This window comes from Xenopus laevis, chromosome 7S (assembly GCF_017654675.1).
Source record: "Xenopus laevis strain J_2021 chromosome 7S, Xenopus_laevis_v10.1, whole genome shotgun sequence".
Lineage (NCBI taxonomy): Eukaryota > Metazoa > Chordata > Amphibia > Anura > Pipidae > Xenopus > Xenopus laevis.
Genome location: NC_054384.1, coordinates 71,742,754 through 71,754,072, shown reverse-complemented (window position 1 = coordinate 71,754,072; position 11,319 = coordinate 71,742,754).

The following is an 11,319-nucleotide window of genomic DNA, read 5'->3' as shown; positions in this document are numbered from 1 at the left end:
GATTAACCACAAAGTCATTGTGTGTATCTTTATTGTGGGTATTGGGCTAGGGATTTTTGCAGGGATAACATATAGAGGGGGAGGGAGAGAAGTTAGGATAAGGCTCTTATAGAGCAGGAAATGGTCACATTGGTTATGTTTCTCCTTGGTTCTTAACAATGAAACTGAAATAACATATAACTGCTGTGTCAGTCCTACTATCCTCCATAGGACTTATAGGAACCTATGTAATACTGAGAGCCAAAAAACATCCTTCCCAAATCTCACCCTAACTGGCCTTCGGACAACTCTCCCCTTTGGGTCTATGGAAAAGGGCCGGCTCTGTAGTTTAGAAGGGCCCTGATGGTCTGTGTTGGTTAAATGAAGCCATGGAAATTGAATATTTAGAGAGAAAACCAGTTACATGCAGATCTGCAACCAAATTCTGTTTTAGAATCATCATCTCATGCTCTTTTACCTTAGTTGTCTAAAATTCCCTGGAATTAGGAAGGAATCTACTAATTTAATAGATGATAACAAAGGCAAGTTATACTGGGTTGCAGCTGGATTAAGTGGGATATTTATATAGACTTGACACTGCCCAGCCTTTATCACACCCATTTATTAGTGTAAGAAGGTATAATCTATAAAGGTTTTATGAAACAAATGTTGAGAATCAGACTCCTGGAATGAACACAGGGTTGAACATAGCTAGCTGTACTGTATGGAGGAAGGTTATACAAGCTAAAAGTGCATTACACAATTCCCTCTGTAAATAGCTGATAAAGCAACAGGGTAATACTGAAACTGTGGGTGGTTAAATGACAGCAAGACCAGTAGTTTAGACATACAGTATGAATGAGGGTATTATAGATAAAGGGATCATGCAGGCAATTGGTTGGAAGTGATGTCATGCGAACAGTGTAGGGGGCGTGTTTAGGTCAGGTGCCTAGGGGGGCATCGGACTTATATACAGCCCTAGGAGAGAAACAAATTATCTGAAATTAAATGTTAGTACCTTAAAATATTCAATATCATGAAATCTTTACGAGTAGTAAAGGGAACCAACAGCACTGCTTGTGCTATTTATTTAAGAACATGGAATAGTACATTAGCTCTGATCTATGTTTGCAAGTGATATTTATTGTTAATGTGGCTACACTTTCAAACAAGTTAAGCCTATTGTGTGTATGTCAGAGCACTGAAATGAGATACCTGTACTTGGATTCTTTGTCGCACATCTAGATAAGTACACCAAAAGGGATTCTATACACTTACATATTACAGCAGAGTTCTGGTGAGCCCAGAGGAATGCCCAAGATGACAGTTTTATGGTATTTCTCTTCACCAAAATGCACCATTTCAGAGGCCCATAACTACTCAAAAGTGCTGCACATTATCCTTCATGTTTGTAACTCAACACAATACCTTTAAAAAAAAAAAGAAATATACTAATTTTTGAGATACTATCTAGGCAGTTTTTATTGTGCAGCATAGTGGGATGTCTAAGCAGTTACTGAATGAAGTAACATTGCAGTGAGTTGGAACAAAGTGTATCATTTACATTATATAAATACTTGAAGTCATATGGCGTCTGAGCAGCACATAACATTTTTACAGGCAACACAAAGAAAAAGGAGGTATGATAATAAAAATGTTTTCACCAGGTGTAATTACCTAGAGTCAGTGTCGACTGGCCCACAGGGATACCAGGAGAACTCCCGGTGGGCCCAGGTGTCAGTGGGCCCTCATGCTGCTAAACATTTGGCATATTTCATGGTCATTCTTTATTTCTATGAGAACAAAAAGACTAAATAAATGGAATAATAGATGATAGTATTATATTATGTAAAGAAAAGAGACGAGGAGAATAGTGGTTGAGCGAGGAGAGGAAGAATAATAGTACTGAGAGTGGGCCCCTGGTTTTAGGTTTTTGGGTGGGCCCCTGGTGTCCCAGTCTGACACTGATGATCGTGTGGTGGGGTAAGTGTCTTCTCCCTCAGGGTCCCGGGTTGTGCCATTACAGATGCACATGGGCAAGATAGGCATGAAGTACAAGTCCGGGGGGGGCAGTGCCCCTATATGTGGACGCCCATGCTGTCAAGTGATGTTTGATTATGTTAATGCCTTTTAGAGGGGCTTGGATGATTTCTGGATTAAGCATAACATCCAAGGCTATTGTGGTCTTAATTTCTACAGTTAGCATAGAAATACTGTATGTATAGTTATGTATGTGAGTGTATTCAGTGGTGAATTAATGAGATGTGAGACCTCCTAGGCTATACTTTCCACAGGCCCCAGACCCAAACCTGAACTGGTGTCGAAAGCTGGGGTGCAAGTGTGCCTGGATCTGCACACACACCTTGCCTGCCTTCCAGTGCACCAGACCAGACCCAGTACAAATAAATATTAAATGGTTCGGAAAGAAAAATAATTTTTAAAACAGCTAGATGGACCACTGATCACACCGGACCCCTAGGCTATTTAACCGTAATTGAATGTGTCAATTGAATATCTCCCAAATGAGAACAGCAAAGATAAACTGTGGCTAAGCTCACATGCAGTACTAATAAGAAGACAAAAGGAGAGTTTTAAACACCACAAAGCTGAGATCTCAAAAATTGCCATAGAATTTAATTAACCCAGTTTCAAAATGTATAGTGAGAGCTGAAATATCAGGGCTGATTAGGGTTGCCACCTAGCCGGTATTTTACCGGCCTGGCCGGTAAAAATTATTCATGATGTCAATGTTATTAATAGGAAAAAACGGCAAGAATATAGGAAGGCCGGTATTATATTTCCAGAAAAGGTGGCAACCCTAGGGCTGATGGAAACCACAGACATTATGGTTTGTTAGGTCATCATTCACTATGTTCCTATCGATGGACACGTTGCCAAAGGAAAGCCAAAGGTTGTCTTCAACAGTGTCTGATTTCAGCTGATACAACTTGTTAGTGAATCCATAATGGCACAGGTAGGCAAATCATAGGAGTACTATGATGTAAAAATATACAGTATTGCTAAGTAAGAATATACTGATAATATAATAATCATGAAAACATAATATAATAATATAGTGCTATAATGATAACACAAAATAATGGTAAAACAGCCATATAGTGGGAGTACTCTGTCATGATACTGTAATGTTAAATGATAATACAATAATCCCATGATATTATAATCCCATGAAAAAAATATTTTATAAAGCAGTGATATAATTGTAGAGAATTATGCAAGAGCAGTACAAATTAGATTTTCATCTACGTTATTAAAATTACAATGGACTATTTTTTGGTGCTGGAGGGAACCTCCTCCAGGCCCCTTGCAGTTTAGGACTGAATCTCATCCAATATAGAGCTTGACCTGGTTGCAAGGCCCGAGGTCTGTCTTGGGTTTCGCATTCGCTGCAAGTTGAATCAAACAATATACTGTAAGCATTATTGGCACTCACCGATGAAAGTTGGTGGCCCGGGTGCAGCGCCCCGAACCTGTAGCTTTGGGTGTGATGCAAGGAAATAAGAACGCACTCCTATGATAGACCAGATTGGATAAAATATCAATCTTTTTTCCATAGGTTAAAAACAAAAGTCCTAACGCGTTTCGCATCTAGAGATACATAATCATAGGCACCTTTTGTTTTTAACTTATGGAATAAAGATCGAGATGTCACAGAAGTGCATGCTCATTTCACCAACTCTTTGCATCACCATGAAATATGCAACATTGGCAACTTATTGTATTCTTGTTAGAAGCAAGCACATAAAGGCAAACTCTAATTATTTTCTACGCTCCTTGCATTAACAGTTTAAATTGAGGATAATGACCTATCTGCATTATACCTCTCCTCCCCATTTTATTTGCTAACAATGTGCAGCAGGAGTTATATGAAAGCATTACTGTATCTCCATGTGTGTTTATTGATCTAAACTGTCAGCATATCAGATCAATGTCAGTTTCCTACAAACAAAGCAGCTTCGAGTTGTTACCAAAGACAATTTAAATTGAAAATACCAGTAGGAAATTAATCTCAGACGTTTAGTGGAGATCAAGGAGGAGATTAAGCAAAGGTGTCAAAATGTCCTGTAGGCCAGGCCCCCTTGCAGTTTAGGATTGAAGATGTTCTGGTGGCAGAAGAAGGACCTACTCCTTATAAATTAACTGATATGAATATATTGTAAAGCATTTTTGCTGTTTCATCCACATGTAGTGGGAAATCTTGGCAACTGACTAGACTGGGATTAGACTGTGGGAAACAGTAAGAACCAGTGAAGTGTGAGATATTACAGAAAGAACCTATAGCCAAGGCTATAGCGCTCTCAAGATCTGTAGTTTATTTTAGTAGAGGTGTATATATATATATATATATATATATATATATATATATATATATATATATTATTTATTATTATTATTATTGTATTTTTTTATTTTGTATAATGTATCGATAGGTCTGTACAGGACCGTAACTAGGGGTTGGCAAAAGAGACATGTGCCTAGGGTGAAATGGTAGGGGAGCAATAAGTACGTACCTCATTTGTAGCCTATTCCTAGTCCAGGCACTTGTTCCCTTACCACCCACCCCCCATCGGCAACACAAACAGGCAAGTGAGCATGTGTTCAGGCATGCATGGGGTGAGCGATGAGCCAGGTTGTCTAGGGCACCCAGTGGGCTTGGCCCGGCACTGGGTCTATATGTATATACACTGGGGCATTTGGAGGTTTGAACTGGGAGATTTTTTGACTTTTTCAAGCCAAGTTAACTATGTAACTATGCAGCTGGGAAGGAGCTGGTAGGAATGCAAAATGCATTTAAGTTCACCTGTAGACTACAATGTAGATTTCATGAAAATACAAAGCTAGAATGCCCCCACCCATCTGAGCTGCTGCAGGATGGTTGCATATTGATGAGACAAGCAGTGAAATAAATTATTCTGACCAATAGTTATATAACTATAGCAATTATCATTCAGTCCTAGCACAAATGCTATCTGAACATGATTTCAGTATAACCCAGATGACAGCAGGTATTTGTGAACTGCGGTTTTACATTCGGCCTTTGATAAAAGACAAGATAAAGCATTGTGGAAGCTCTACCTCTCTGCTAAACTGAATGTAATCCTAACAAATAGGAACTGCGGAATGATACGTTACTTTATCAAAACAGATGACACTGCTGTGGGCTATAGTGAAGTAGCTCTATCCATTTATAAACCACCATTTCTAACTCCTTTTTCAGAAAGTTAATTAAAAAAAACTAAGGGGGTTTTCTTTCCTATTACAAAACATAAATTGTGTTCTTTTTATGCCAACCTCTATACTTTAGTCAGGGTTAATTTATGAGATAAAATGCAGCAATCTTTGCTGGCATTCATCCTCATCCTTCTTCACTTGAGGCAGGATCTGGTTTATAAAATCACATCTCCAGGTAATTGCGCTTAAGTTAGTGGGACATTGATCTGATATGCTGACAGTTTAGATCAATAAACACACATGGAGATACAGTAATGCTTTCATATAACTCCTGCTGCACATTGTTAGCAAATAAAATGGGGAGGAGAGGTATAATGCAGATAGGTCATTATCCTCAATTTAAACTGTTAATACAAGGAGTGTAGAAAATAATTATAGTTTGCCTTTATGTGCTTGCTTCTAACAAGAACAAAATAAGTTGCCAATGTCGCAAATTTCATGGGGGTGCAAAGAGTTGGCGCACTCCTGTGACACACCAGATTGGATAAAATCTCGATCTTTATTCCATAGGTTAAAAACAAAAGGTGCCGATGATTATGTATCTCTAGATGCGAAACGCGTTAGGACTTTTGTTTTTAATCTATGGAATAAAGATCGAGATTTTATCCAATCTGGTGTGTCACAGGTGTGCGTGCTCATTTCACGATTTCCTTGCATCTCAGCCCAAGCTACAGGTTTGGGCTGCTGCACCCGGGCCTCCAACTTTCATCAGTGAGTGCCAATAATGCTTACAGTATATTGTTTGATTCAATTTGCAGCGAATGCTAAACACTTAAAAGATGGACCTGGGGCCACGCACCCAGGTCAAGCTATATATCGGATGAGCTTTGGTTTTTCATTAGCAAATTTTTAAATGATCCTGTTTGTGGGAACACAAGTTAATAAACCTGATTTGGAGGGCTTTAGCAAATGTAACATTGTATTTATTGGAACTCCATTCCTAATTATAAGGCAAAGGCGACCTTTAGCTGTATATAACAATCCTGGCCAGGTTTTTGCCAAGGTACCTAATTTAAACACAGATCTGAAAGAACACAATAAGGGCACCTACTGGCGTGGTTTCACACATTTATCAATCAATATTTCTAATTTAGGTTTGCAACAGTCATTTGAAAGAGCAATTTTTATGTCAGTGGGGCTCTCCCTGGCTCAATGTGTCACCTAAGCTCAGCATGCAGTAGATGTTAAATCTTCCATTCTTGAACAGGCAATTGAAGTCAAACAGTTCAGATTTCAGATGACAATTTAAAGCAGGCAGTTTTTATAATCAATCAACCAAAGTACATGGCAAATCATTTTGCTTCTGTTTAACTCCCGTGCTGGTGTAAGCATGTTTTTTTGTTGAAATGAAAATAGACCAAGACAGGGCACCATCAAGCTTCTCCTCTGTTCCTCTGTGAATTGTTTTGTGTTTTATTCCATTGATCGGATTGTCACAAGTACAAGTAGTAGGGAACAGGGTCGGACTGGCCTGCCGGGGTACCGGGAAAAATCCCGGTGGGCCCCAGCCTTGGTGGGCCCCTAGCTAGGCCATTCGTTTAGTTAATATTTGACTGCATAAAAAGATGATTCGATTTTGGCACATATGCAGGCAGTGGGCGGTGTGGGCCCCACTAAAATGAAATCACAATGGTTACCGGTAAGTGATTGGTAAGTGTGGGCCCACCGCCGCCTGTTGCCCGCTTCAGTTACTTCCGCTTCTGCCCATAGCTGCTGAGGCCCTTCTCTGCTCTGCTGCTAGGGACTGTCCGCCCTGCGCCTGCACGTAAATTCTACGTTTCAGGCAGCAGGCAGCCAACCACGTCCCTCCTCCGTTCTATTAGGTGCGGTCTGGGTGCAGGGGCCAGACAGCTCGCACAATCAGAATCAGGCCCTCAGGATGTTTTTCGCATCAGTTAAGCAGTTGCTGGCAGCTGCAGAAAATGGGTGCTGTGGGCTTCTGAATATAGTGCAGCTGAGTGGAGCCGCAGCGAGGAGAACCGGATAGAAATGTAGCATGAGAAAAATCTCTTCTAAAGCAAATCAGTAGCCGCTACAGGTCCTCTCCCCAGCGGCAGCCCTTTCACCTACAGTCTCTCCAGCTCCAGGGATGCCTCTGCTTCCCATACAACACCTGATGGGGCAGAGGTTATGTAGCTACCCGAGCCTTGCGATTTCCACGGAAAGCTCCGGACCGGGCAGATTTACAGCTTGCTTTGCCTCCCACTCTCAAACAGCTTCGTTTTCTTCTTCACACTTCAGTCCTCTTGGAGCAACAAGACATGCTCAGCAGTCAAGGCAATGGGAAGGAATTCCAGCTATTTGTACATTGCAGTTCATAGCAAAGTTACTGCTAGGTGGGCAGCTGTATGAGTGGAGTTACCTAGTGGCACATGACAGGTAAGGGAAAGCTAAGTAACCCTGTCTCTACAAAATACTGGCCCACTCATTCAGTTATTTAAACATTCATCAGCAGAGAAAGTCCTAGAATTCTCTAGTGATAAATGTTTAAATAACTGAATGAGTGGGCCAGTAGCCCAGGTTCATCGCTAAATAACAAGTCATTAATTGCAGTTAGGTAGTTCTGCTCAATAAGAAAGTCTGAGAATCTCATGAATGTTTCAGCCAACCCCCCCCCCCACAAAACCTTATTCACTGTGTTACAGAATTTAGCATTTGTTTTGGGTGAAAATAACAGAGCTCCTTAGTTGTAGTAATTCACATATTTTAGCACATCATCTAACTAACTAACCTAACTAACTTGAGGACATTACTGGCTACACTGAAGCCTCCAATTGTGACTCCCAGTTGCATCAGCAGGTGTACTGACTTTGGTCTAACTAAAATAAAATAAAAAATAAAAATGTGTATAAAAGTTTGTGTCAGTGTTACTATGGTGGGGACCAGCAGAAAAAAGTTACAAGTTTTTTTTTAACCTCTTAGGGGGTAGTACACATTTAAGATAACTTTTACTATGTTATAGAATGGACAATTCTTAGCATTGTTTCAACTGGTCTTTTTTATATTTTGTATAGTTTTCAAATTACTAATGTCCTACATTTAGCCCAATTGACAAGCTTAATAAGCAAAAATTAATGAAGTTGAATTGCAATCCTTTATAAAAAAAAAAGCATGTTACAGGGAACAAGAATTATGTTATGCTTTTGTATTTATAACTAATATTTTAATTTAATATTGTCACGGCCATTCCAGTTTTTTTTATATAAAAATGCTAATTTTGATATTTGTGGGTGCTATTTTTTCCCGTTGGGGTGGGCCCTTGAGATGAGGTTTCCTGGTGGGCCCCAGGCACCCCAGTCCGACACTGGTAGGGAAGTTGTAGGACAAGACGAAAAATTCAATTGCAAATAATACAAAGCAATCCAATGTACCTGTACTGTAGGCAGAAGGACTAGAAAAGAGTCAGATAAACTCAACAAAACAGTCCTTTGAAATTACAATGCACATGATTGGTTACATTATAAAAGAGCTGTCCATATGGAGGTCTGCTGAATGGATGTGCTCCTCCATGGAATTTCTATGGCCCTCGTAATTTTCTTTTATAACATCAATATTTTAATATAATCCAGTGCTCTAAAAGTCAGTATAATAAAAAAATCAGCTGCGGCATGTAAATAGTTGCACAGGTCAGCATTCACAGATATGCATGTCTATGCACACGCACACTAAATTATATTTGAAGACCAAATGAGACCCTTTCTTAACAAGACATTGACTGTCTGATTGCTTTGGCCAAGGACATAACTTAATCTATGTACAATATTGTTTCCCAAATTGTGGGGCCCTTCTAGGGAGACCAAAGTAGTAAATGGAGGGAAGCCTGGGCACCATTTAAGATTATAATTAGTAGAGGTGGATGCTAATTTGTATTCTTGGATGTTAGCAGAACAAATGCAGGGTAATCATGTCACTGACAAAATGAAAATGAAAACACAAGGCAATATTGTACAAAAAGAGAAAATAACTCACAATACCAAAAGTATTTCATTATAGCTATTTGCTTTCATATGACCATGGGACACCTTGGGGATTTCTCATATTTCAGAGCAGGGATATACAGTTGTGTTTAGCATAATAGAAGTGTGTTTAAAAAGCGAATAAAGCTCTTATTCCTTATAATGGCTTTTATTTCCATATACACAAATGCATTGGGAACACTGCACATTCTATTCCATATGAAAACATGAAGTATCAGTTTTGTGTTATTCCTTAGTTAAGAAAAGGGAATATTAGGCTGTTCCAAAAAATAGTAGTACCTTATTTACAATAGTAGCATTCTTCTTTACAAACTCAAAAGTTCACTGTATAAATGGAAATATTTTGCTTTTCTTTGAATGACTGAACTAATATTTAGTTGTATAACCACTGTTTCTGAGAACTGCTGCACATCTGTGTTGCACGACCAACTTCTGGCACATTGCACAATTCTTCTGCATTTCTTGGTTTTACCTCAGAAACAGCATTTTTGATGTCACTACACACGTTTTCTATTGGATAAAGTTCTGAGGATTAGGCTGGGTGGTATATTTGCACTATTCTAATTAAATAATTCTATTTCATAATAGGCAACAATAATAATGTTCTGGAAAGAACATAAAATTTTAGGTTTTTAATGCCTTTAGTAAACTTCTGCTGAATACTATTCATTTGTGTCACTGATCGGGGGGGGGGGGCACAGCGGGTACATCTGCACTTGTCAAATTAGCCAGGCCCTTGTTGACAGCCCTGAACTGTTGAAGTCCCAAAGAGCCGATGTCCCGAAGACCCGAAGCCGCGAATGGAGCTGAAGCCACGTAAAGAACTGAATCGCAGAAGACCCGAAGCCGGGAATGGAGCCAAAGCCGCAAAAAGACTCAAAGTTGAGATCCAGAAGCAGCGAAAAGACCTGAAGCCATGAAAGGAGCAAAAGCTGATGCAGTCGAATCCGCAAAAAGACCTAAAGCCATGAAAGGAGCCTAAGGTAAGTTCCACTGAACACCATTGTGTTTTTTTTTTTTATTTAAACCCCTGGCCAACAATGTAATATTTTAATACTATATAGGCCCCTGTGATTTATGATGGCACCCTGTGAAGAGACAACCCCTTTTGAGAAGTAGGGGAACAGAGACCCCATGAAGTGGATTAGACTTTCTAGGAATGTAACATACAGTAGTGATAAAAAAGAAGCCTTGTGCTCAACCTAAAGATTGATAGCTGAAGGTAGCTCTCACCTAAATATAACTGGCCTAAAGTGAAGTGAAGGGACCACAGTTCAGGGAATCAGGCTTAGTATTTACTCCCTGAACATTTCTGCTGGAGGGAAACCAGACCACTAACTGTTAGCCTTCAACCTGCCTAGCCATCTCTGTAAGGGTGCTAGATATATATATCTGACAAACCTTCAGGCGTTTAACATATATATGAATTCAAAAAAAGAACCGCTCTCTCAGGACTTGATCAAAGTGTAGAAAATAATAAACGTTTCGGCTCCAAACTCAAGCCGTCATCTTTTGGAGCCGAAACGTTGAAATAAACATTTATTATTTTCTACACGTTGATCAAGTCCTGAGAGTGCGGTTCTTTTTTTGAATTCCTATATTACATATTTAACCAGCACCCAGTTAGTGACTACTAGAGGATTTTTGAGTGCACTGGTTGATGGTTGGTTATATTTATATATATTATATATATATATATATATATATATATATATATATATATATATATATATAATATATATATATATATATATATATATATCATATATATATCATATGTTAAACACCTGAAGGTTTGTCAGCTATGGTAAAAACTGAATGTGTGGTATATTTGCACTTTTTATTTAATTATAGCTGGCAACAATAATGATATTCTGGAAACAAAAATCTAATGTAACAGCAGCAGCAGCAGCAAAGTAAGAACATCAAATTTTAGGTTTTAAATGCCTTTAGTAAGCTTCTGTTGGATACTATTCATTTGTGTCACTGCCGGGTGTCTGGCTCTGCGCTGTGTCACTGTTTGTTGAAAGGTTGTTAGGTACACAAACCCCAGGCTTTCACAAACACAATGAATAGGCTCAGTCTCCACTGGCAGAACGGGCTTTCATAT